Here is a 27,500-nt window from a genome sequence, read left to right as displayed (position 1 = left end):
GATCATCGCGTCCGACCTCTGACCTAACACTAACAAGTCCTCCACTAAACCATATCACTAAGCTCTACATCTAAAAGTCTTTTAAAAACCTCCAGGGATGGTGATCCCACCACTTCCCTGGGCAGCCCATTCCAATGCCTCACAACCGTCTCAGTAAAGTTCTTCCCAGTATCCAACCGAAAACACCTCTGGCACAACTTCAGCCTGTTCCCCCTCATCCTGTCACCAGGCACATGGGAGAACAGACCGATCCCCACCTCACTACAGCCTCCTTTAATGTACTTATAAAGAGCAATAAGATCACCCCGAGCCTCGTTTTCTCCAGGCTGAACAAACCCAGCTCCCTCAGCCGCTCCTCATAAGACTTGTTCTCTAGACCCCTCAATAGCTTCGTCGCCCTTTTCTGGACTCGCTCAAGCACCTCGATGTCCTTCTTGTAGCGAGGGGCCCAACGCTGAACACAGTACTCGAGGTGTGGCCTCACCAGAACCGAGTACAAGGGGACAATCACTTCCCTAGACCTGCTGGCCACACTGCTTCTTATACAAGCCAGGATGCTGTTGGCCTTCTTCAACAGGCAGCTTTCCAGCCACTCATCTCCCAGCCTGTAGCTCTGCTTGGGGTAGTTGCACCCCAGGTGCAGGACCTGGCACTTGGCCTTGTTGAACTTCATACAGCTGACCTCAGCCCATCGGTGCAGCCTATCCAGATCCTCCTGCAGAGCCTTCCTACCCTCAAGCAGATTGACACATGCACCTAACTTGGTGTCATCTGCAAACTTACTGAGGGTGCACTCAATGCCCTCGTCCAGATCATCGATAAAGATATTAAAGAGGACTGGCCCCAGTACCGTGACCTGGGGAACACCACTAGTGACCGGCCTCCAACTGGATTTGACTCCATTCACCACGACTCTTTGGGCCTGGCTATCCATCCATTTTTTAACCCAACGAAGCGTACGCCAGTCCAAGCCATGAGCAGTCAGTTCCTTGAGGAGAATGTTGTGGGAAATAGTGTCAAAAGCCTTACTGAAGTCAAGGTAGACCACATCCACAGCCTTTCCCTCATCAACTAAGCACGTCACTTTGTCATAGAAGGAGATCAGGTTCGTCAAGAAGGACCTGCCTTTCAATAAACCCAGGCTGACTGGGCCTGATCACCTGGTTGCCCTGTCAGTGCAGCATGATGACACTCAATTAGCTCCATGAGCTTCCCTGGCACTGAGGTCAAACTGCCAGGCCTATAGTTCCCCAGGTCTACACTCTGGCCCTTCTTGTAGATGGGTGTCACATTTGCTAGCCACCAGTTGACTAGGACCTCCCCAGATAGCCAGGACTATGTAGCTCCTTTTGGGGTCTGATCTCTGTCTTTGGACTGTTGTTTTTTAGCAGCAACTTCTTAAAAATTGATTTCCTTGACTGGCAAATATATTTGATCTGGAATCTGCAGCCTTGTATTAGGTGATCTTTGGAGGTGATGGCTGGCATAACAAGGTTGGCAAGGTACAGAGAAGAAGTTAGAGAAAACAATTTATTCACTAAAAATACAGTTTAGATGTTCCAGATGAACTTGACTTTATTACTTTAATAAAAGAACATTATTAGTTTTGTTAAAGACAGGCTTGAATAAATCTTACTGAAATATATTGATTTTAATTTCAGATAAAAATGATTAACGATACTTAGAGAAACAAAGATTTAAAGAATGAAATTAAATTTGTTATTTAAGCCATGATTTCTTTTCTCAGATTTTCATATTGATGAGTAAATCAGTTATTATTCTAAATCAATCTAGGTATTACAATTTCATTATAATTTACATTTGAAAAGCAAGTGACATGACAAGCTTTTCAGAAGATGTCTATATAAGAAGAATAAGTATAGAGGTTGTCAATAGCCTTTTTTTTTTTTTCTAGGGCTGTTACAGTTACTTTATCAGATTTATCTATTGTCAATAATTGTGTCTTACATTTTGAACAAAATATAAAAATACTCAAGCATGAGTAAGGAAACTCGGAAGAATGATTAACTTGGACATGTGGAAGATCCAGAAGAAGAGGGCCTAGATGTGAAAAATGAAAGATGCAAATATAACTCCTTGATCATTTGTCCCATGTTACCCATCTTTTAATATGAAATGCCAAGGAGAAGCCCTTAAGATTAACATTTGAAATCAGTAGGTGGTTTTAATCCTCGATTTCACTTTCTGATTACAAGAGTGATTGCTGACTGATCTGAAAAATAAATAAATAAATAAATAAATAAACAAATAAATAAAAATCCATGAATATCCAACTAGAGGAATTCAGAAGACACCATTACCATTTTTAAATGATGTGAAGGTATAGTGCATTTGAAGTGAATTTTCAGGAAAAGATTTAAAGGAAAGAGATCTCTCCTTGGTGAACTGAGCTCAAGGAAGCCTTCTAGGTCTTGCTGGCACCACAGAAAAACCCTATGATAAGAAGATAGAATATCTCTTATAATATATAAGAAAAATATATAAGAAAAAAATATAATATATATCTCTTATAAAATGTAGTGGGTTTACGTGGCAAGGTTTTGGTAGCAGGGAGCCATAGGGGTGGTTTCTGTGAGAAGGACCTAGAAGCTGCCCCATGTTTGGTAAGGGCCCCACTGCTGACCAGAGCTGAGCCAATAAGTGGTGTTGTTTTGCACCTCTGTGAGAGCATATTTAAGACAGGGAAAAAAAAAAACACTGTGCCACACAGCAGCTGGGAGAGTGAGAGGAGTGAGGAACAGCCTTGCAAGTGCCAAGGACAGTGAAGAAAGAGGGGGAGAAGTGCTCCAGGCGCCGGAGCAGAAGTCCCCTGCGGTCTGTGGTGAGGACCATGGTGAAGCAGGATGTCCCCCTGCAGCCCATGGAGTACCACGGTGGAGCAGGCTTCCATGCTGCAGCCCGTGGAGACCATAATAATATAAGAAAAATAAGATTATAAGAGACCACCTCTCATCTTAAATAAAGGTGAGGTTAACAGTACAAATAAAGTGTTAGAGCTATAGAATATTACAATATGAAACAAGTGAATGGATTTGATACGAACCCCAAGTACACACTTTTTTTCTTTCCTATATCTAGTTATTTTAACCATAGCTAAGATGAGTCTATTGAAAAGCACTGGAACTTTAAGGGAAACGATCTCTGTAAACAAAACAGTCCACATGAAATAGTATCGCTAATTTATTTTGTCCATTCTCTGCCAAAAAGTTATTGATCACTCAAGAAGAAATATCAAAAAGTGACGGAATTGGGTATATGTAATGTTAAAGCTAAACCATGTTAAAGCTCCATGCAAATAAGCCTAACTCCATCATCAACACTGGTAGATAGAATCAACACCGATAAAAGAGCCAAAAAAGACAACAACAGACAATCAAACCACAATTCCATACGTAAAAGATACACCTCAGTGTACCAATCTATAGACAGTAATATATAGAAAGTAATATTTTAAGTTGGTTCTTTGACTTGGCTTTTCAGTACCCAATGTTGTTGTTTTGTATGCCTTTTTTTTTATTATATATAATTGCAAAACTGATTATTAGAAGCAATTGCATTCATTACATTGTTGCATTTTATTAATTTCTGCTCTACAGAAATGGCATTCATAAATTTCCAAAGTCACTTCCACTTTCCACCAGCCACTCTACTGTTGCTGTTTCATTCCTGCCTGTGTTGACAAAACATTATCTTGAGTTCTCAACAGACAATCCTGTCTGCAATGCTGATACCCAGACAGGCAGAGAGAGACTGACCCAGCAAAAAAAACTCCATTTGTAAATAGTAAATATCAACAGAAAGTGTGAGGAAACTAAGACGACAAGAAAAAAGAAGAATGAAAAGAAATAATAAAATTAAGCATATCTGGAAAATAAACTGATTTTCTAACTAAAATTTAACGAATTTGGGAGATTTCAACTTTTTTTTTTTTTTTTTTTTTTTTTTTTTTAATTGGAAACTGAAAACAGCATTTTAAACTTTTTTTATAATAGATTTTGCAGATTTTGTCCAACAAAACAACACCAGTCTCAGAATTAATTGCCTACTGTCTGGAAAACATATTTACAAAAAAAATCTATGAGTGTGTAAATTTGCTTACCTGGTCATTTAAAGAAAAATTCACAGGCTTGAGGAGAATGTATTTTAAAAGAAATCTGTTAAAGGAAAAAAAAAAAATAATAATAAAAAAAAAAAAAAAACATTTTATTATGATTTCTTTCTTTCATATTTGTAATGATAAATTAGCAATGGTGTGGTTACTATCATATGCAAATTACAAGCAACAAAATCAAAGTAAACAAAAAGCTTCTTAAAATTTATTAAGTTGGTGTTTTCCCAAGAGTCCTGACTGTAGATGAGGATTACATTTATAGGTAATGATACTAAAACCCATAGACTATATTGTTCACTATACTGTGCTATTCAGAACGGATTGAATGTATCTGTAATGTAAAGTTTGTAATAATTTTTGTGTCTTTTTATTCAAATAGCTATATGCATATCTATCATTACTTGTTTAGAAGCATGCACTTCTCATTAAATGTTCTTCAGGGTGCTTGAATACATGCAGATCATTTGCTTTCTATAAAATTTCATATAAACATAGTATGAAAAGAACATTATTAAGACTGGAATGTGATTCATATAAATTTTAGAAAATGCCAAATGTTTGGCTGCCAGTGCAATTTTTATTTCCTCAATTAGTATTGTATGGCACAGCTGCTAATTGCTTAGCCATACAGCATTCTTCCATGGGAACTCCTCTTCATTTGTTGTACAAACAGACATGCAAAACATTCAAGCACTGATAGTTTGTATTAATTTCATTGCTTAATTTGTGTACTGGAGAGACATTCAAAAAGTAGTATTGAAATCCTGATTTTAAAACTGCATTACACTGCTATGCTACCTACACTCCACTAATGGCTGTTTTGACTGCAGCACAAACATCATGCAACTCAAATTCAGCAAATTCCTTTGGAGGAATAGCGCTGTCCCCATTTTACAGATGAGTTACTTGATGCTAAGGGATCAAGCTGAAAAGTGAATACGTAATTTGGGTCACATGGGCCTAGTTTTTCATAGAACTGAGCATTACACAGCACTTTATATACTCAAGGCACCACTCACAACAGTTTCAATTGGACATATACATTCCAAGCATTTTTACAAATTAGATGCCAAACTGAAATTACAAAAATGAGGAACATGCAATTGCTGACCAACTCTAAAAACTATGCAGTGCACCTCACACCTCAATATGTGAACTCTGTGATAAATCTGAGGACTGTATTTTATTCTGCAGAGCTTTAATCAACTTTGTTATGAGACTCCTTTTTCTTGTCCTGAGACATTCTGTCACTGCATACTTTCTACTTTCTCCTTCCGAACAAGACTGCCACTCGTTACAAAACAATTTATGCTCATAGCTGGCCCATCTGTTCACTGCCTAGATTGAAGGCTGTATGAAAAAGAAGTGTGTTACCAAGTAAGGAAGAATTCCCACATTGCATTTGCAGAGGAGGGTCACATCAAGGTGCACAAGCCAACCTTGACTTTACCACTGTACCACTTCAATAATGTTGTAAGACCACTTTCCTTGAAAAGTAAATCAGTTTGGAGTGTTGGGAATGCAAAAAACTTTCAGAAATTCTGTTATGAGGCATGTTAGCTGCCAACCACAACCAGCTCCAGTGCTGGAAGGCACAGACCTTCCTCCTTGAGGTCAGGGAATAACTGAGAGCATACAATACCCTTTGCAAACCAACACAGCAGAAGGGTTGCCTGGCAGTGTTTAACTAAGTACCTACTTAATTTCCTTGCTGACCACAAGGAAACTGTGTGACTAGAGAAACAGTTTCACTTCTGGACACTGGAAATGAAGAGTCCCACTCTTGCCACTCTTATAATGGGAAGTGCCATAAGATGTCAATGAAAAATTCTTGAAAAAGACCATTGTAACAGAGAAGACAGTTCTATCACCTCTCTCTGACTTTCACCTGAGACTGCAGTTTCCGGTGCACTGAAGATCAATCATCGTATGAGTACCTGCCTTGCATTTTTGACTAAAAGGAAGTCAGTGGCCATGATGCAGAGAATTCAGGAATGTACCAGCAACCAACTGTGAGGAAGAGTATAAACAAACTGCAAACCCTGTCAGACCATTATCAGCAAAACCTAGAATTTATGCTGCTAATAAATTATAGTTTCCTCTTGGCTACATTAGCAACCTCCAATGCAGCAAGATTAGTTTATCTTAATTTAAAAGCTTGGATTTGGGTCAAGCAACGTTGAGCTGAAAGGGTCATATCCCCACCATATCCTTAGCCTGTCTGTGGTGTTAGGGGACTTCTGTCTCATTTCAGAAAGAATTACCACGGCACTTATCTTCTGTGTTCCTAGTCCAGCTACAATCCTGCTGCTGGGCTTGAATGAATGAATGAATGAATGAATGAATGAATAAATAAATAAATAAAGTTTCTTTGCTCACAGCTAATGGCAGGAAAGTTTTCAGCAGATTCACAGCAGGACAGCTTGAGCAAATGAAAACGATGAAAAGATGACTGATGATAGGATAAACTCAACAGTGGTCACTTTGCTGTTTTAAGATTTGCTGCATATAGTCTTTTATTCTGAGGCTCTACACAGAGAAGAATTGGAATGAATTCTTCACTAGAAAAACAAACAAACAAAAACACAGAAGCTATGTTGCTATGTGATGAGTTGGAATAGCGATCCAAATGTGTCTGTAAAAGTGAGAAATTCAATAAAATACCTGTCTCCCCATGTTTAACTTAAGACCTGACTGCCTGAGAAAGGCTATTATTTTCTGCACGTAATGCCAATGTGCTTGCTGCTGAATCTTTTCTAGACAGTATTGTAAGAGAAGCTTTGCATTTGAGCTCCAGCCACAACAGTTATATCCCACCACGCGTAATCACTAATGGTTACACAGCAGAACCAGGGAAATCAGGGATGGTCCTAACAATTACCTTTGTTTAGCATCAGAGAGCAAACTCTCTTTCACTGTTAGACTTTTGGTCAGCTGTTCCGTAACAACATGATATGCATGAGAACTAGCAAGAGTAAGTGGATTAATGACAGACCGGATGCAATTCGCTTATCTTGGCTGGATCTCAGAACTGTGATGGACACCCATCCCTGCTGATGCAGGCACTGCTGCCAGCACTCCTGTATCAGCCAAAAGCCCTGAACACATGACTCTGTGCTGAGGGGAAAAAAAAGGCACCTTTTTGCATCAGCAGCTCCATTTCCTTCATGTACTATGTCACAGCCTCTTCCAGAACACAGATTATTGCTCACCCCTTCTTACCCATTTTCGCTGTATTGATAAAAGAAAAAAACTTGTATTCTTTATTTGCTAGTCAATCATAAACAAAGAGTTATCCCAACTCTTGCTGGAGGAACTGGCATCGTGATGAGTCTGATGGGGGAAGATAGGCTAGGTTTTTTACCCACAATAAAGTTTGAGTAGAAAATCAAGCAAGTTTGCCTACCAGTTGGCAGAGTCTGCAGACACAATAATGAACTTTTTTTTTTTTTCAAACTTAGCACATTCAATAAGATATAAAGAGCGGCAATGTACTGAGACAATAATCATAGAACGTTATAGCTACATATAATTTTTAGTCAACTTTACAGAGAATAGCATTGTTATTCTCTCTTTATATTTTAAACATTTAATAGTAATCCTTCTTAATGCATATTCATTTTAAGTCACTTATAAACAGATTTGCAAAAGTATTGATTTCAATGGGAGTTAAGGGCTAAATATCTTTGTATGGAGCCACAGCCTTCGTCTTATTAAATCTCTACATTTATTGTCTGCACACAAATCATTATAAAGCAGGTATTATTCAAGGAAGAACTCAATAGCAGGAGAAAAGCCCAATTAACTAGGAATTCAATGTAATTATGGAAGTTCGGAACTTGCCTGGGGATGTGTTTGCCTGCAAATCATTGGGGAAGGATGAAAAGGAAATAGTTTGTTTCATCCCCCCTTCCACTTCAGCTCTACATTCTTAATTTTTAAAACCTGAAGTATTAGAACTCCTGCAAAGTCACAGGTTAGGAAAAAAAGAAGCCATTAACTGGGTTTTTGGGAGTTCTTTTTGAAACACTATAGTCAGTACTGGAGTTAGTCATATCAATAGCTAAAAGCAACAGACTGGAGTTCTTGTCTATAGCTCTTGGTTGTTTGTAGATAATTAAACTGGCTTTTCTCACCCTAGTCTTTTAGAAGTTAAAGTCAGGTCAGCAGAAATAATATAGAAATGTACACTTTAAAGCTTAAATTTCATCCTTCCACTGTTACACCCATTTATATGGAAAAGGAAAAGAAAAAAGAACTGAGGGCCAAAAGAAATGGACATTAATTAAAAGTAAGGAATTTTTATAAGTACTGAAAACTGTTTAATTGTCATAGGCTCAGGTATTTCCATAAAAAATAGCACTGTAAATCTACCAAGTAAGAATATAATGTCAACTGATAAAAGAAGTCTATGAGTCTATATGTTTGCCTCGGGGACACTGAAATTGCTGGAGAGATGGGGGAAATCACAGTTGAGTAGCCTCCTACAAGCTGCAAGGCATTTCAGGACAGCATATATTTCATTGCACAGTGTTGTATGTCCCTCTTTAAGTACAGAACTGTGGTGGACTCCAAACAGCTTGCTACACCAGAAAAAATCTTGGCTGGTTAAAATCACAGCAATGAATGTGTCCACTGAATTTAAGACCTGCAAACTCCTGCCTACTATCATGCAAATGTTTTTACCCTGTCTCAGCTAAGTTCTGAGATGTTTATTTTCTTAATTTTCATCCCTACCACCCTCCTAGAAAGCCATCAGATGAGCCAAACAAGGGATCCCAGGTTAACCTGGACACGCATATGACACTGATAGCTCTACTCGGCATGCAGTGACACCAGGCAGAGACTGGTTTCTCCACTTCAGACCTCCTTGGAAGAATGTCTGTCCATACAGACCCTGCAAAGACTGAGGGACCAAATCCTTGGTTTGCTATGCTCCTTTGGCCAGCTGCTCTAATTTATGCCCCGGAGAAAGCAGAGGATGCTTAGTCCTTGCAATGCCCAAAGCAGCACTGGAGCTGAACACCACCAATCACGTGAAGAGACTGCAGCTTGCTGGCTGTGTGGGTAGCCCTCCTTGTGGCAGCACCTGGGTGCCTAGGAGAGACCACTGAGTCTGATCTAAATGGATTCACTTCACTCAGTGGGCAAAGCTCTGTTACACTATGTAAACTGTTTATCATAGAACCTAATGCAGCAAGCGTGCAAAAGCTTGAACTGTTTTAGCAGGATTCACTCCTTCCTTCAAAACTGAACAGACAACATGTTTGTTCAAGACAGGTTCTACTCCTATTAAGCAGCTAAAACTAGATTAAAGTTATAGTAAATGGCACAGAAATCTCCAGGCATAAAGCAATCTTAAATAAATAAATAAATAAATAAATAAAGTGTTAATTCAAATAAAATTATTTGCGTTTTTCCAAAAAGTAAATTATGTGTTTTAAGAGCAAAAGACTGTTCTATTAAACTAATAACTGCATGCATAAATAGCCAACACAATCCTCTTGGTTTTATTGAGTATGTTGGAGTTCTTTGAACTTTAGTGTTTAAAAAATATCCCTTTTTTGGTAATGAATATCACCTACTGAACATGGTTAATCTGTTAAGACTGAGAAGTCATATTTGATGCCAAAAAAAGTTCAGAAATTACCTACCAGTACTTCATATACCACTAAAACTGAACTGGAGATCTTTACAAGGAAAAAGCTGCTCTTAGTGTTTTCTTCATTCAGATTAAGCATCTAAGTAGATGCTAACTAGAAACAAACTCTCTTATGAGTTTGTGTGGACAAACGAGCTATTTAGAAGCTTTATTAAACAAATTGAGCTTCTTCAAGGTTCTTGCTTACTGATTCGGGGAAGAGAATTTCATACTTTTCCTTTTCAGTGAGATCTATTCTACTTTCTAAGGCTTTAAGTTCACCTCAGTTGTCAAATTAGGGGTGAAATTAAGCTCAAGTGCTGTGCTACACTTTGAGTTCCCTGTCTATGAGTGGATTTGGATCTGCTAAATTCAGATTCCTACAAGACATAAGCAATGCCCAATTTATCAAAGCAAATCTTACAAAACTATTTTCATTTTGTTGATGGTAGTTTCACTTACTGCTAAAAAAAAGGACAAGGTCTTTTAAGTGAAAGTATTTTTTCTCCTAAAGTACTAAAACAGGACTAATTTTTATATACTTACTATGGGTTGCATTGCACTGTAAGACCATTACAGTGGAAAAACAGAGAAGAAAAAACACCACTGCTTCTGAAGGAGAATCGTAAGGCATATCCAAAACTCTCTCAAAGCTAGTAAGCAGTGACAGCTACTTTGTGGGCACCTGGAGCAGATCTACATCCCAGTAACCCTCCTGGGTGTACCTACAGAGATCTTTCATTTCCCTTCAGTAGGCAAGCAGTAGATTTCTGTGTTCTTATTACTCCCTACAGCTTTGCTGCCAGGGTCAAAAGTGTTTCTCCGTGGAGATGATGCCCACATCCAAAGGCTCACAATAGGCAAACAGATCTTATAACACTCTTCCAGACTCACACTTAGGGACAAGAACAACACAGTGCTTTAACTTCTGTTTTGCTGTGGTTGAGAACTTTCAAGCATATACTAGTTATTTATCTAGTAGAATAACTTCTGTAAGATTTTTGCATTATTTCAGTTAAGCCTTGTCATTTGTCTTCTAACATTTTTTACTATACCACATGATAAGAAAACCACATAAGTAAACTACATTTCAAAGAATGGCAAATCCACAAGTTACATAATAATGGGTGGAAAGTGGAATCTGTTTTAGCTCATAGCAGGTATAATTAAAACAAAATAAATTAATCATGTTATATTTCAGTGCATCTTTAAAGTATTCCAGATGTTTTATGCTTTCAGTACTTCACTTGTATTTACTTAAAGTCTTATTAAATAAGGACTGTACAGGAACAGTACATAGACCTGACAGCTAAACACCAAATTGCTCTTTTATTCTTTTTCCTAGTGTGACTAAACTGGAGAAAATTATATTCTGTTTACTGCCAAACAAAAACCTCAGCTAACAATGCTCGCCAAATATAGTACTATACAGGAGGTGAGATGAGATGAGATATGTTCTATTTTTTCCTGTGAAACTGCAAGGCCTTATCAAAGTGAAGAATATAAAAACACAAAACAAAGCAAAAACTCTACTCCTTAAAATTCTCAAATACAGTTTTCTGTGACTACTTAAACTGCCAAATCCAGTCTGAAACTCTCTGTGCTTATACTTGTTCCCAAATATTATTCTCTAGCTTAAGATTTCGGTATCTGTTATCTATAAATTCCCTTCCCAGTCTATCCCTCCTGGTACAGCTTCAGTATTCCCACTGCTTTCCCTTCTGTTGACTAAATCATCCCTTCTGTTGAATCGTCACCCCCTAAATAGTTTTCCACATAAGTCACATCTCCCACCCGTAACTATTTTTACATCAGGAACCTGTTGCCTACAAGGCCAAGCACTACAATGCACTTTTCACTATCACGACTAAGGAAAAGGCTGTGGTTTCAGTGCCTATGTGAGTGCCTGGCTCACTGTATACAGTCAGCCTGAGGTCTCCTCCTGGGGCCTGGCACAGACAACTGAAGCTAGTGGAATTTACAGCTCCACCATGACCTCTGCCTTTAACCTTGAAAATGCTATGTTATCTCTATGGCACCCTTCTTTTCTCCAATAACACAGGCAGATTCACTTCAGAGGTTTTTCAGCTGGAGAGAAGTAGTTCAATCATTATTATTCCTCAGACTATTCTAATGCAGCAATCTTCCCACACAAAATGTTTTTCTTAGCTGCAAACTATAAATCTCCTGATTTTTGATCTTTCTGTGATCTCCTCCCTGTCTGCACAACTTCATCCACAACACTAGTCTTTCACTAGTCAAATGCAATAAATTGACATCCCTATACCAGTAGCAGCTACTGTTACTCTCTCCCACTTCTCCAACATATTCTCCTTCTCCTGTTCCAGCTTGCCAGTTACATCTGGAGCTATAATCTAGCACAGGAAAAATCCTTGTGTTGTTATTGCCACATTGTCATTCTTCTTCCACTATTTTGTTCCTGTCCCCATGTCTGACCTCCATGAGGATGTCTCATTTCTAGAGCTTGCTTGTCTTGCTCTTCCACTGCCTCCTTTCTCAGCAGAGAATTTGATATAGCAGCTTTCTCTCATTCCCCATCATCTTCTCAGACCAAGCTTTTTTTATTATATTCTACTTAGGTCATGTCTAGCCACAGCACAGCACAAAGAAGTGTCTTCCTCAAAGAAACCTGTCTCTCTCTCTCTTTTTTTTTTTTTTTTTAATTCCCTGACAAAGTGAATCTCAGAGCAGTGCTGATCTTTTGTTCCTTTTAGGTGTGTTGTTAGTTCCACTGTCTTCCAAGCTAAGTGGAGTAAGTAATTGAGAAAGCCTTTGGTGCATGGAGACAGCCTATACACATTCCAGCATAAACGATGCTTCAAGGTACTAGCTTCATTACTGAATAATCCAAGCACTTAATAAGCATTAGGCATTCCTCCTCACAACAGCCCTGTAAGAGGTCCCTATTTTTACCTGATGGGGAACTGAGGCATAGGAAAACTACTTATGCTACTTAACCATGGGATATCTCTGCTAACTCAGGAACCAAAGCTAAATCTCTGATAACCTAGACTAGAATACTAACCCACAGACTATTCCTCCCACTTTCTAAATGATAAGTGTTCAGCAAACCTAATGATTTTTTTTTTTCCCCAGTGTTGCCCTTGGAGTGATCTATGAATGTGTTATCTATCTTTACATTTGCTTATTAAACTATTTGCATTCTACTTATCTCTCTGAACTCAGATTTTTGTGTGGAAATGTAGTAGTTGTTGGGTGGTCTGCTATGGATCCAAAGAGAGTCACAAACTGCATTTATAAAAACAAAACAAACAAACAAAAAAAAACCAAACAAATAAAAAACACCATACATTTGGGTTATGCTAGCAGAATTCTTTATATCAATGCTACCAAATGAATTACAGATCCTGCAGTGGACTTGAGCCAAAATGAACTCATGAACACTTTAGAGTATCTAGAAATATTTGTTCCTCTTCAGAAGCCTTCCTCCGGCATGTTCCATCAGACCTTCCCATCTTGTCTCTTCAGACTGGTGCCTGATGTAATCATTCCACCCTGCTGCAGCAGTCACTGTGCACAACAGCATGAGCTACACCCCTGTAACCTACTTGTAATTTGAGTCAATTGGTCAAGTAGGTTAGACCAAGGTTGGGGTGTTCATTAGCAACAACCTAGCCCTATCACTGAAATTCTTAGACAACATCCAACATGCAGAGTTAAAATAAAATCAATGGATCATTAGAAGACCCTTTCTGAGAAGAAAAAAGAACTGGACCATTTTTCTGTGCTATAGGGGCAGCATCCTCAGGAACACATGGTCCATCATACCATACTACTCTTCACAAAAGCTTTCATCAAATATGCAGAAAAAAAAAAAAAAAAGGCAAGCAAATTTCTAAAACTACTCAGGACAATGATATCTTCTTTCTGTGCCTGACGACTTTAATAAAGATGGAGATTTAATTTGTGCTCATGCACAAAACACTTTTGGAGTTTGTTACCTGTTTTGAAGAGACAGACCTACTGTATCATGAAGAAACACTGCCTTCACAGAGATATCACCCAGAGGCAGCCCCTATGACTTTGCCAGTGCAAATACAAATAACTCAGCCAGAGACAAAGTTATTACAAATTATTATCTGTATCAGACAGTTAGGTCTGCTGAAGTGGGGGGCATGGCTGGGGGACAGAAGAGGAAAAGACGACAAAGATTGAACACCACATCTAACAGAAAAAAAAAATTATACATTAAATTGATTTCCAATAGACAAGTAGAACTTTGGGATCAAAAATGTTTTTGCGCCTCTTTTAAAATAAATAAATAAATAAATAAATAAATACAGTTTTCTAGGACTAAAGCCATACAACCTCCAAATCCATGTTTCTGTTTATTATAAATCAAACAAAACAAATATTCTCTCTAAATAGCAGGAGGTTTATTAAGCAGGCTATCTGCTTCAAATTGGGTACTGTCCACACACCATGAATTGATCAAGTCAACCTGAGCCAAGTCTATTGTCTATATTCTTTACACTAACAAAAAGAACACCTGATGAAGTGAAGTCCATTTAAGTAACTTAGACTGTACCTATACTACTTGTTTAATCTTGTCCCTATGGCAAAGTACAGATTTCCACAGGTGGAAATCTGAAGTTCTGTTATCTTCTTTTCCTTTAGCATTTATAAATTACTAAAACAACATCAAGAATGCTAAAAAGCAACTTAAATTTAAGTCACGGTAATGGCCAATTGTGTTCCTAACTCATTTAATGCAGTCATGAAACTGTGTATTAATAGCTAAATACCTTGGTAATGATCAATTAAGAGTAAGTTTTGAGATCAGTTAACTTATGCACATCTTTTAGCAATGAATATTCTATATGAGAAGGTATAGGAGCACTACTGATACGCTACTGAGGACATCCTGTAATGTTACAACAGTACAGGCAAGTTAATTCTACCAATACATATCATTACTTGTTTCCATGCACAGATTAGAGCCACAAAGTCCAGTTATGTGTAAGAGTATGTCTAAATGAAATTACCCAAACTTGTGGACCTGCCCCAAGCTGGAACACTTAAACTGGGTCAGACTGAATTAAAGACTTAAAAAAAAATAATAATAATAATAAAAAATAGTAAGGCCATGAATTAGCTTATGGCATTTACAAGTACCAACACACTAACATATAGCTTGATGTATCTTACAGATGGCAGTATTCTGCCACAACAGGGAGATCTTGGCTGATAAGCACAGAAAACAATAAACACTGGAGTTTTCAGAACTGGATTTTCAGAAATTGGCCTCCATATTTGTGACATCTGAAGCTAGGCTGGAAATAAAGCCTTTAATTTCCTCTGTAGCCGTCGCCAAGAATGCAAAGAAACCTTGACAGGTGGAGGAGGAGATGAATGATACAGACTGTGGGGGCTGTGGAAGGTAAGGATTCACAGCAGCAGGATGCTGTGGTGTCCTCCCACAGCAGTGGAGAAAAAAAACTTATAGTGGATTGCTTTCTGCAAGGTCAAAAGGTCAGACTACCAACAGAAAAGCTTAAATACAAAGAAAGACCATTACCCAATTTATTTGTGGAGACTGAAGCTCTAAATTATACTCAATGTTTTCATATCTACAAAGGCATTCTAGCAGTAGAGCTTACTTCTTTTTGAATTAGTATTAACATTCTCAGACTTGATTATTTACAAAACTGCCTCAATATACCCAAGGAAAATAAGAGAACACTCAGAGCTAGGACCAAAAGACTGATCTAAGAGAAACCTTGTGTTGCCTCCAGTGTGGCCCAAGTGTCACTCCGGGCTGCAACAAAGAACCATCTTCTGCACATCCTACCCTACTCCACTGGAGCTGTGGGGCTGCAGGGTCAAGGCCCAGGGCCATCAGGGCAGTGCAGTGCCTCCCTCCTCAACCAGCCCCATCCTGCAGCCCCAGCAAAGCAACCTGGGCTGGGTTGGGAATGGTGTCCAGGACCTGGCCACCACCCGGCCATCCTCAAGCACTGCTGCAGGCCCCAGGCCCAGCTGGGATAGGGCAGGACGGGACAGAGCTAGTGTTAAGGTGGTGTCCAAATCACTGGGGCTGGGCAGGGGCAGGGCTGTAGAGCAGCAGAGCCAGAGAAAATTCAGTTTCAGAGAAGAGGGTGGGCTCCACTGAGGTTTCACACAGCTCTCTTCAAGACTGGACACTTGTGCCCCAAGCCAAGACAGCTATGCATTAGTGGGAGGCAGGGAATGGATTTTCTCAGGGCCCTGGCATGTATGATTTACCTATGTACCACACACTACTACTCTTCTGATCATGCCAGGTCTGAATAAATGCAATGTTCATTGCCCTGGCCCCCTGGCCAGACTTACCGAGTCCATGAAGGAAAAACAATTTACAAAACAACATCCAGAGTTTTCCTTCATTTTTATATACTGATGAATGAAAACCGCTGCATTAACATTGAAGAGGAATATCTTTGGTTGTTTGCGTTCCTCCAAAGGTTTGGTAGTTCTTTGATAAAGTAAGATTAGGAATCACTACTATAAAGTACCCATCATTGTAGCAGCTGAGCTCCTCCTGAGCAGAGTAAATCTGCACTGTACAACACATACTCAATTGAAAGGATCTATTTGCTCTTCAACCCATTCTTCAAAGCTTTAAAATAAATTTGTTGAGAGACAGAAAGAATGTTTTATAACAATCATCCTGGTGCTGGTAGTGGAAATAATTTATCTAAAAGTGGCCCTGGAAGATGTGTTGAGAGTTAGTCTTTCATATGAGACACTCATTTACTGAGGATACTAGTTTAGAAAGCCAGGTTGTCATTTTGCACCATTTTTTTCACATTTTCTTGACCACGTTATGTTTAAATAAAGACAGCTAAATGAGGTCCTCAGCTCCCAGATTTTTATCCTTTATTTTACATTTGTATCTTCTTATTCAGTTTCCTGGCCTATGAAATAATAAGCATTACTGCTTGCATTACTACCACGCATAAATGAGCTAGTCCCACTTTCTTTGTGAAATTTCCCCTGGTGAAAGAAGAAAGCTCAACCTTATACAAAAGTAATAAAACATTTGTTAATAATAAATAAATAAATAAATAAATCATACCCTGAATTTTTGCTCCTCTAAAGCTCTTCCCAAGTAGCAACAGACACGCCTTCAGCTTCCAATTAGGTAATTATTCCAAGGAAACCCTGCACAAAGCCTGTAATGAGGCAAATGAACGGAATAACCATGACCAGGGGTGCTACACATCACCTAGTACACTATACAGGTAAGAAAGTGAAAAGCAGCTACTAATTTTTTGCATCACAACCTCAAAGTCTACCTTAAAAAGCTGCCCAAAACTCATCAGAGATGGCTAAAATTTCAATATGTTTTCCGATGAGTTGCTCAATACCTTTTTCCTTAATCTGCACTAGATGAAAGCTTTTTAAAAAATGAGCAAGCATGACTCATTTTTATGACCAATGCACCATTCGCAAAATGCTTTCCAACCAGATTGCAGTTCAAATAAGACATGTGTATTGTTGCAAAACAAAATATGCTGGCTGAACAGAATGTATTCATCTATATTAGTTTTTCTTTCTAAATCCAGCACACTGGGAGCTAAATTAATCTGCTGAGTGCTAAATTCATCTACTGAGAGCTACTGTAGATTCAGGGAAATGTTTTGAGTGCTGTAGCAAACAAGTCTCACTCACTCAGGAGCCCTCTGTGGGCTGTTGGTGTTTTAACCATTTTGTCTGCTTTCAAGCAAGCAAGCAAGCAGCTGATAAATGCGGAAAACGCTCATTGATTTGCAGTGGCAGCACTACAGCCAATCATCCCTAGAATGAGGCACAACCATGAATCTCTCCAAGTATGCATATTTATATGCAGCTGTCATATCTCTAGGTCTCCAGTGAATACAAAGTGCTTGTGTGGCCACCACGGCACACAATGCTATCCTGCAGCTTGTTCTGACTTAACTACAATAGAGGAAGATGGAATATATAGAAACAGATTTCATTTTCCCTAGCTAAGCTACCTCAGGAATGTATATGTCTAATATACGTAGACTATACTCCCATAAATTCTTAATCCGGAAGTATTTTCAAAGGGCTTAATCATGTAGGCTGAGCTACAACAATATAGTAACATGGACAAGACGTTTTGCCAGTAACATCAGAAAGCCCCATGGCATGGAGGGAAGGGAAGGGAAGAGAAAGGAAGAATTTTTCCTTGAATTAGCTACAATGTTGGTGTAGACAGTATACAGGGCTGCAAGAGGTATCATGAGGTTTAGGTTTTAACTGAAGGGCAAGAGTGTGGCTCCTTGACTCTGAAACTGGTAACAAGAATTAGGAAGAGTGACACAGGCTTTTCCTTTTGCTTAGTTCTGTTTTATGTTTTCATAAACAACTTGGATGCAGGTATACTAAATAAGTTTGTGGATGACACTAAACAGGGAGGACTGGTTGACTCCATGGAGGGTAGAGAGGCCTTGCAGAGAGATCTTAACTAATAAGGAGGCTGGTTAATTACCAACAATATTAAGTTTGACAAGAGCAAGTACTGGATTCTATACCTAGGACAGGGGAACCCTAGCTATAAGTACAGACTGGGAGACAAGAGGCTGGAGAGCAGTTCCACAGAAAGGGATCTGGAGGTTTTGGTCGACAGTAAGTTCAATATGAGTCAGTAGCATGCCTTGACAGCCAAAAAGGCCAACTGCATGCTGCAGGGGTGCATCAGGCAGAGCATGGCTAGCCAGTCAAGAAAAAGGATTGTCCCGCTCTGCTCTGTGCTGGTGTGGCCCCACCTCAAGCACTACCTGCAGTTTTGGGTGCCACAGTATAAGAAAGACATAAAACTATCAGAGAGTGTCCAAAGGAAGGCTATGAAGATGGTGAAGGGTTTGGAGGGCAAGATGTATGAGAAGTGGCTGAGGTGTCTTGGTTTGTTCAGCCCAGAGCAGAGCTGGCCAAGGGGAGGTCTCATGCTGGCCTGCAGCTCCCTCACAAGAGGAGCAGAGGGGCAGGCGCTGAGCTCTGCTCTCTGGGGACAGCGACAGGACCTGAGGTAACAGCATGGAACTGGGACACAGAAGGGTCAGTCTGGGTGTTAGGAAAAGGTTATGCACTCAGAGGGTGGTCAGGCACTGGGACAGGTTCCCTGGAAATGGTTTTGGCACTGAGCCTGCTGAAGTTCAAGAAGCATTTGGACAATGCTCTCAAACATATTGCCTCATTTTGGAATGACTTTTGGTGCAGCCAGGAGCTGGTCCTGATGATCCTTGTGGATCCCTTCCAACCCAGGATATTCTATGATTGTATGATTAGCAAAGTTTAGGAGTTGAACACATACCAGAAAAAAAAGGACAGACCTATGGAGCTAAAAGAGAGAGGTCCCAGTAGACCAGTAGAAACACAGATAGAGAAATGTCTCTGTAAAAAAAAAAAAAAAAAAAGGACAAAAGGACACAGAACTAGAGATATGGCCCTTTCAGAAGACCATTTAAGTCAGTGCACTAAGGATTCAAGGGCACTGGCTAGTCTATTTAGTAGTCAAGCCATTGGGTGTATACTGAACTAGACTGACATGTTAAGCTGTTTCTTACATCGTGAGCCCCTGATTTCTCACAAAGCTTCTGCAGACTAGTATCAGAAGAAAGTCAGTGTGGAACCCAAATTGTGCAACACTGAAAAGTAGCTTAAACAGCCTCCAGCCTCTATGTACAGGTGAATGTATCTGCCTTTGATCACACTCCCCACAGTCGGGCTCACTGCCACATCTCCTTGGGAAAAGTCTATCCCAGGAGCTCCTTCAGGTTACTAAGATATACAGAAAACAGCCTCCCAAGTTAAGTTGGACCTTGATGCTCAGGCAAATTCACACTTTCAAAGAAGAGTGGACAAAAACAGGTTGCAATCTAAAATCATTACAGTTCCAAACCATAAATAAAATCATATGAATGTATGTAAATGCATTCTTAAAACTTCTCCAGTGATTTGCTGGAAATACCTGCATTTGCTACTCCCCTGCAAGCAATCCATGCTACACCATAAAGCTGGGAGAAGAGTGAAGTGGGAAGATCAGGAGAGAGTATTTTTACAGCTGGTATTTACAACTGAAAAAGATTACAATCACATTTTATTTATTGTGGCAATCACATATACGCTTAACTCCTACTATGAAATTATTCTCATATTTTCAGTTTCAAAGAACAATAGAAAAAGACTTCCACTAAATGCCAAAAAGAAATCTCCTACATACTATAGGTATGCTAAATAAAACTGCTAATCTGAGAAAGACTGTTACAGAAATCTACATCATTATAAGTTCAAACTCCAAATGGTATTGTATCAAAATGATGAAAATCTTGTATGGATCAGGAAATGAAGCAAATGGACCTATTTTAGTTTCAAGTTTATTACTGAAAATGGGTTTTATGATTTGCTGTGCATAGTTAAAGTGCTATCCAGACAAATTACAGCTGCTCTTTTAACCTGAACATAAGATGGCACAGTTCCAACCAATCTGAAGTATGGTTTCTAGGCAGGATGTCAAATCTCAGCCCCCTGGGTTCCAGAATGATGGATTGAACCTTGAAAGTTGCAGCAGAGCAGCATATGTGATTTCTGTACTGTATTCTGATCAGTCATGAATATATTAAAACATGTCCATGCATGCTATTCAAACTTTCAGTTTATTGTTTGAAACTATCATCCAGAGGAAAAAAAAAATAAAAAAAAATATACATATATATATACATATATATATATGTATATATTTTTTTCCAAAGGAAAACAACAAAATTTTAAAAATGCAATGTTAATTTAAAGGTAAAAGAACTGTTTATATATTTTTTTCCTTCTTTACTGAAGAAGGCACTAGATAATGATGCAGCCAAAAGGGCACCTAAAATTTTACAAGCGTCACACAACCATCGGCATACACTGCAACAAAATAAAAAATAATAAAAAAGCTGTACTTTTTTGCATTATAAACTACTGCAAGCATTAATATATATTAATATTTTTGAAAATAGTTTTTGGCATGTAAATACAGTGTACTTATGTACATCAGCCACACTTCTACACCTGCTTATACTGATGTCCCAACTGTTGCCATAACGCCACTTCCTCATTTATTTTCCACTCTTCAGCATGCCTTTTCCTTACAAGAGCTGTTTCCTATACAATCAAAATTAAAACAAGGAAAGATATGCCCCAAAATACCTCTTAGAAAGGGAAGGGAAAGTGGAGGATACTAATATATGCCAAGAGTACTGTGCAGTTCTTCCTGATCATCTGCTTGGGAAGAGGCTCCCTGGGAATGTCTCCTGCTGCTGAGGAGAATACATGCTAAGAAGTAAATACATTAGCAATATCACCATCCTGCATGCTAAACCTCACTAAAGTCCTTAGATGAACAAGATACACACAAAACCACACCATAACATTTTCACAATCATGGCCAGAGAAAAGTTCGTAAGAGACTGAGGCAAAAAGTGGAACACACATTTAAATAGAAATAAAGACAAAAATGAAGATTAGAAAGTTAACCTGCAACAACCTTATAAACAATTTGTGCAACTCAGCATTTTAAAACCTCATAATTTACATATTTTTCAGCTAGTTAAGGACTGTCTCCAGGACATGTTTTTAAACATGGCATTAATAGTGTGAATTTTCTCCTTTTTCAACCTCTGGTTTTATCCTTCAGAATCCTGTTTTATAATGACCTTTGATTTTTAACTTAATTTTTAACTTTATTTTTAACTTTCAACTTCTACCTTAATAATAGTTTTAAATACTGCCCTAAATACATTGACCAATACATTGACCCCTTACTTTGACCAAGACCATATTATAGACTCACATATTATAGACTCACATAGATGACCAAGGCAGGAAAGCATCTCTGGAGATCATCTAGTCCAATCTCCTGCTCAGAGCAGGGTCAGACAGAGAAGGTTGCTTGGGGCCATGTGCAGATCGCTTTTGACTCACCTCCAAGGATGGAGACTCCACAGCCTCTATGGGCAACATATTCCAGTGTTTAACCCTCTTACAATAAAAAGATTTGCTTAGTTTTGTTTTTCATTCTGTTTAAATGGAATTGCCTGTTTTCACTGATTACCACTTAGAAGAGTCTGGCTCTATCTTCTGTACTGCATCACATCAAGTATGCATCCACATCAGGCACATGATATGTTGTATTTAAACATAAGAAATTAAAATGGCTATAGTTCATTCGTTTATAAACACATTTTCCCATCTTTCTAGTTAATTTTTTAGCACATAGTTGAGAGCATGACACCAAGAACAACAACAAAATTAGTATAAATATACTAACTTAGGTGTGGAATACAACATCTTTAGATTTTTATTTATTCTTTAAACAGTGCTATGGACTACAAAATAGGTTTTAAAATTTTACTGCATTGAGAGTAAAAAGCAAAGTTTTCTGTTTCTAACACTTTTGGCTGCTACTGCACTTTTCATTAGAAGGGATACAAAGAAACTCTTGAAAAGGAGTTTCAGTTACCAAATTTCACAATTTATTCAAAAGGTATTTTAATAAAAGCGTGAAAAATTAAGAATGTGATCATCAAACATTACTTGGAATTTGCAGACTTCTTCAAACTTGTATCTTTTAAAATTTGATTGACTTTAAATGCAGGCAAATGGTTACCAGACACAGTGCATCACTAAGCATGTCTCCTTTTTATTAATGTCATAAATCTATATATGTTGCTGTAATATGCAGCCCATAAATAAATCTACCGACAGAATTAGGTAAAACTATTAATTTAGCTGTAACATTTGACATGAGGAGCACTATAGTCAATTGATTATACTCTACATCAAAAATATTTTTGAATGAAATCTGTCTAATATAAGCTGCTGCTGCTGTTGGACATTGAAATCATTCACCCAATGATTTCCACTGATCACCAAGAACAAATGACCTAAACAAATCCTCAGTAATACCATGAATTTGTCTTTTATTTGTAATTTTAATATTTGGCATTTTAACTGTCCAGCTTTCCAAGCACAGGTTCCTACATTTTGTCACCCTTATGTTTAATTTGGTGCTGAGTGCAGAACATTTCTTTCTTGGTTATTTTATTCTTTGAGGAATAACAAAATTGGGAGACTCAAGTCTTTACTTCCTGTAAGCTATAGCAGAGACAACACAGCAGCAGTAACTCCTCCAAACCACCTTACCAGCACTTCTGGAAATCAAAAGCCAACAAACCAAGGACTAGATACATTTATAATATTCCATTCAGCCATTGGGCAACCAAGTAAGCATAATACAACCTGTAGAGGTTCCTTTTGTGTTACAGACATAGCGACTATGAACACATCAGTCTAACCACAAACAGATAAGCAATCACCAGGAGGTGACTTCAGACATCAGCCAAGGCAAACCCAACAGGAAGCCTTTCAGTACTTGCAAAAGATTCCAACTCAAGCTTTTACTTACTACACATCAACAACAAAATTCTGATTCTACTGAAATCAATGGCAAAACTCTTGTCCAACAGAGACAAAATGTTGCCTAAGTTTATTACTGATTTTATAGCAGTGACAGAATCTGATATCCTATTACCAAATTCTTAAGACACCAGCCGCCTTCCTGTTTAGGATCATATTTTAACGTAATGTTTTTCCAATTACTAAATAGATATTTGTAGCCACAAAAAGGATACCAATGAAGAAATAAAAAGGAAAGCAAAAAGAAATAAAGGACAACTGCTAACAGTTAGCATATATGCTGTAAGTACAACAAATGAATTTTCCAGTGTAAAGGCACCAATTTATTACCAAAATATTTCTTTCCTTTAGATGGAAACTAAGTTCTACTTTGTCTTTTTTTTTTTTTTTTTGATTTATTCTTTGTTAGTATTCATTATCATTAAATTTCCTGTAATTAAGACTGCTGAATCAAAAACACATGGTTGCTTGTGAAGCCAATGCTGCTCAACATACCGAAATCCCAGAACCATGTTTTGCCATGAAAGAACAGATCATTTTTCATTATTGCTACAGGATTTATTAAAACTTAGTACAGTACAGCTATAGGTCATCAAGTTCCACCTACAACCCTAGCATGCAGTTTACTGTACCTGTGAGTATAAGCATTGTACAATTTCACAGTCATCTTGTAGAGTATGACAATGTACTGTAAAATAGAAAAAAATAAAATAAAAATAATAAAAAAAAGAAACATTTCCTAAAATTTGTGCTGATTTTCCTTCCAACAGACATGGTCCATGTGATAAGATCAGGATACTGGTTGTTTTAAACTCAAAAACGCTGACTTTTATGAGAAAAAAAAAATAATCAAGTAAATAGTGCTGAAGTAATACATTTCTATATCTCAATGGCTCAATAATTTTCCAAGAGTACAGTTTGCCTGCCACATTCACAGATTTATATGGTTTCCTTTATCATTTTGCAACAGTAGTTTATAATGCATGATTTACCCCAACCTGTACCTATCAGAGTTTTGTTCGTCTTTATCTTCCACCTATAGGCCTAATGAAAGAACACTTCTTTAAATATATATATTTTTTCACATCACAGTAATGAAATACTAGATAATTCTTTTCAAGTAGTATGACAGCTTATTTCAAAGAAACAGAGAATCCTTGTGCCTTGAGAGAGATGCTGTGTAAAGATATTGCAAATACTTGCGCTCACAGCTTCCAATGAGGCCAACTTGCTATGAAATGCCATTCTTTAGCTACACAAGGGCATTTCAGACCATGTCTGCTTGTCACCTCCAGTCTTTCTCTCTGATATATAATAGATGTCTTCATATAAGGTCTACCTGGCGTTTAGAATGATTCATTGAGGTAGGTTTTGTAAAATGCCATTTGCGTATTCATAATGAGCAGGGAAAAATAGGAGTGAACTTTATGTACTGTGAGAAGAGTAAAGAACAACCCTCTGAGTACAATCAACTCTCTTTTTTTTTTTTATGTTTAGGTTATTGTCTGAAATACACCCTCAAAGGTGGTACCTTTTGCATCTTTCTTATGATGAGCACTGAACTGTGTATATTTATCTTCATACTTTAGATATTGACATTTTCTTAAATTTATAACAAAAGCTGTAATGATTTAAGAGTTGATCTCCAGGAATAAAATTAAAACATATCTCCAGATATATAAGTGAGAATTTGTCAATGTACAAACTTTCAGCAAGTATCATAGGGTAATATGGTCATGGGACTGGGACGTAAGACTTGATCTTCCTAGCTTAAAATACAAAAGGATTATTATTAGAAGTCACATAGTCCATAATGAAAAAGTGATGCAAATTTCAAAGCATAAAAAGACTGATCAGTATTTCAAACCTTGGAGAAGAGACTAAAGTAGGCATTTTCAAGTTTGCTTCAGACCAATTATGAGATTCATCCTCAGACTTTCACCAAGCTTAGTACCCACAGTATAAGAGCTCAAGACAAAGGGTAGTGATTTTCCAGTTTCTTGACTTGTTACCTAACTCACCTGCAGTTGAAGACAAGTTTCTGTGCACATCAAAGGAGAAACAGGGGCTTTTCCAGAGAGGAATTCTGATTGCCTCTGTTTCTGAATTGTCTTTTTACATTCAGTGATGGGAATAACACCCAAATTCTCAAAGAATGGATTCCTGAGAACCAGTCAAAGTCACCATATCATGAAGTCAAAGGATTCCAATAAATGACCATTAATTTCTGCTTGCTGTCTGCCAACACTGGGGGCACAGTAGGTAGACTACCTGTCAGGGAAAACAAAGGAAACTCTTCAGAAGCTAAGACTGAAATGTAAGAATAAGGAATTAATGCAAACTGTTAGGAAATGCTATGCTTTTTGGGTAAAGGCAGACCCAGCTGAGCTAAAGCCCTGCACTGTAAAAGAACACCACCAACAACAAAACAACAACAAAAAACAAACAACGAGGATCTCATTTAATCACTAGTGTAAATATAAACTTGGAACAACTTAACTCAAGAAACTTATGACATGATGCCACATCTTTTTTCTTTTCTTTTTTTTACAAAAAAAAAAAAAAAAAAAAAAAAGCACTATGACTTCTAACCAGTATTAGCAAAAGCTTTACAAAAACAACAATCAAAGGCAAGTAGCGTGAAAAGATGTATCTTTACTGAGTGCATGATGTAAAGGATGCTCTGGGTTTCAAATGATGAAAAAGAAGCAGGAACAACACAGGAAATGAGCAATAGGAAGGAGCTAAACATAACTGACCACAACGAAAAGTGACTGACAAAACAGAGATGACCCAAAGTAGTACTGTAGCACTGGAGAGTATCGAAATCCAGAAAAGCAACTTTCTGTTTGGATTTGAAAATGAAGAGGTAGCCAATAGAAGTAATCCATGTGTGATGCCTGTGCAACTTTCAATCAAAACAGACCTATATTGCAACATTGTGAGTGATTTGTTATTTTTTAAGGCAGAGCTCTAAGGAAAAACTTAAAAGAATAAAGTGTAATAGTTAAATGAGTTAGTGAGGAAAACAGGAAAAAAAATCTCATAGAAAGATTTGGGAAAACAAATTAAAACTGAATTCTTAATTTCAGCCCCAAGTTCATCTGAACTTCAGCGAGGATTTTTGTTAGCTTGCTGTAAATAAGGTGGTGAAAATCCCTTTCTCTCCACTTGGATGTTCTTGGAGGTATAGACAGAAGTGTTTCATCATCAGTAGCCCCAAATAAGTCAAAAAACATCTGTATAACAAGACCACTATTCTTTCCTAACTTTTTCCCGAGTAATGTGCTGGCAATATGTCTTTGGAACTGTATTCTGGTATATTTTCCACCAGGGTATGATGCACGCAATCCAATATAGTCCATTTGGCTAACTTTCATGATATTAAACTGCTGAGAAGAGATCTGTTTTTAAAAAGTCAACTGAACAAAAACTTCAGAGTCTGTTTTCTTGTTTCAACTGTGAGGCTTTGAGTGTGTACAGCTATCAAGAAGAAAAACAGAAAGGAGCGTACATGACTGGAAAATAAACATAAAACTGCTGAACCAGTATTGTAATTCTAGGATAATGGGCCCTGATGCTACCCTTTCTCTAAGGCCCTTTTCCCTTCTGTTTGGTAGATTATTATTTTTTTTTCAAGTATTATTTCATGTATTTCCCCTGAGTTTTCCTGCTCTCAGTCCTGCCTCATTACCTGCGTTGCATATAAGGAGGACTTTGGTAGCACTGGAAGATATGTTCCTCTGAGACGACACAACTCACTCCATAACATTTTTAAAATCGTGTATGTGCAAGTAATGCTGACATTTAGCTTAAGATTTGGAGGAAAAGAAAGAGTGTGGAGGGGTTCTTAACACTAAAAATGCCATTCGGCATTGTTTTCTATGAGTGCTACCTTACAGATGGGGTGAAGCAGCAGTCTCCCTACAGATTCCACCCATCAGTTACTCAAATCTTATAGCTGTACATCAGCCATCTCCCTAAAGCTGTGAGCTCTCATTCTATATGGCATCATAGATACCTCACTCTTTACTGGCTCATTACTTTAAACACACTCTATCAAATTATTTCATTGGCTTAAAACAGATTTTTTAACATACACTTCTCAGCTGGAATGCTGTGATATTTGTTACAGACAAAATGTCAGATACCAGAGAGTTTTGATTTGGGTGTACTCTGAAAACTTCAGAATCTTATCTAGTATTATCATACCTCCTTGTAACGTCTCTTCTACCTCTCTTTTTC

General features: G+C 37.9%; 2 long non-coding RNA genes across 5 annotated transcripts in view; one reads left to right on the top strand and one right to left on the bottom strand.

Moving 5' to 3' along the window:
- The window catches only part of LOC309877855, a 637,773-nt gene that overhangs the window by 134,135 nt on the left and 476,138 nt on the right, over positions 1-27,500 (top strand). The window lies entirely within an intron of this gene.
- LOC309878637 overlaps positions 1-27,500 on the bottom strand; it is a 235,056-nt gene that overhangs the window by 61,785 nt on the left and 145,771 nt on the right. For 3 of the 4 annotated variants that reach the window (XR_014317587.1, XR_014317588.1, XR_014317589.1), the window contains exon 5: positions 4,121-4,175. This is a non-coding gene — a long non-coding RNA (uncharacterized lncRNA). Of the gene's footprint in view, positions 1-4,120; positions 4,176-25,276; positions 25,527-27,500 lie in introns of all 4 variants that reach the window. The other variant, XR_014317586.1, reaches the window with a different exon arrangement.

The sequence above is a fragment of the Aythya marila genome (genome assembly GCF_965140915.1).
Source record: "Aythya marila genome assembly, chromosome: 1".
NCBI lineage: Eukaryota > Metazoa > Chordata > Aves > Anseriformes > Anatidae > Aythya > Aythya marila.
Note: the sequence above shows the minus strand (reverse complement) of the source record. Positions and strands in the feature narration are given on the sequence as shown.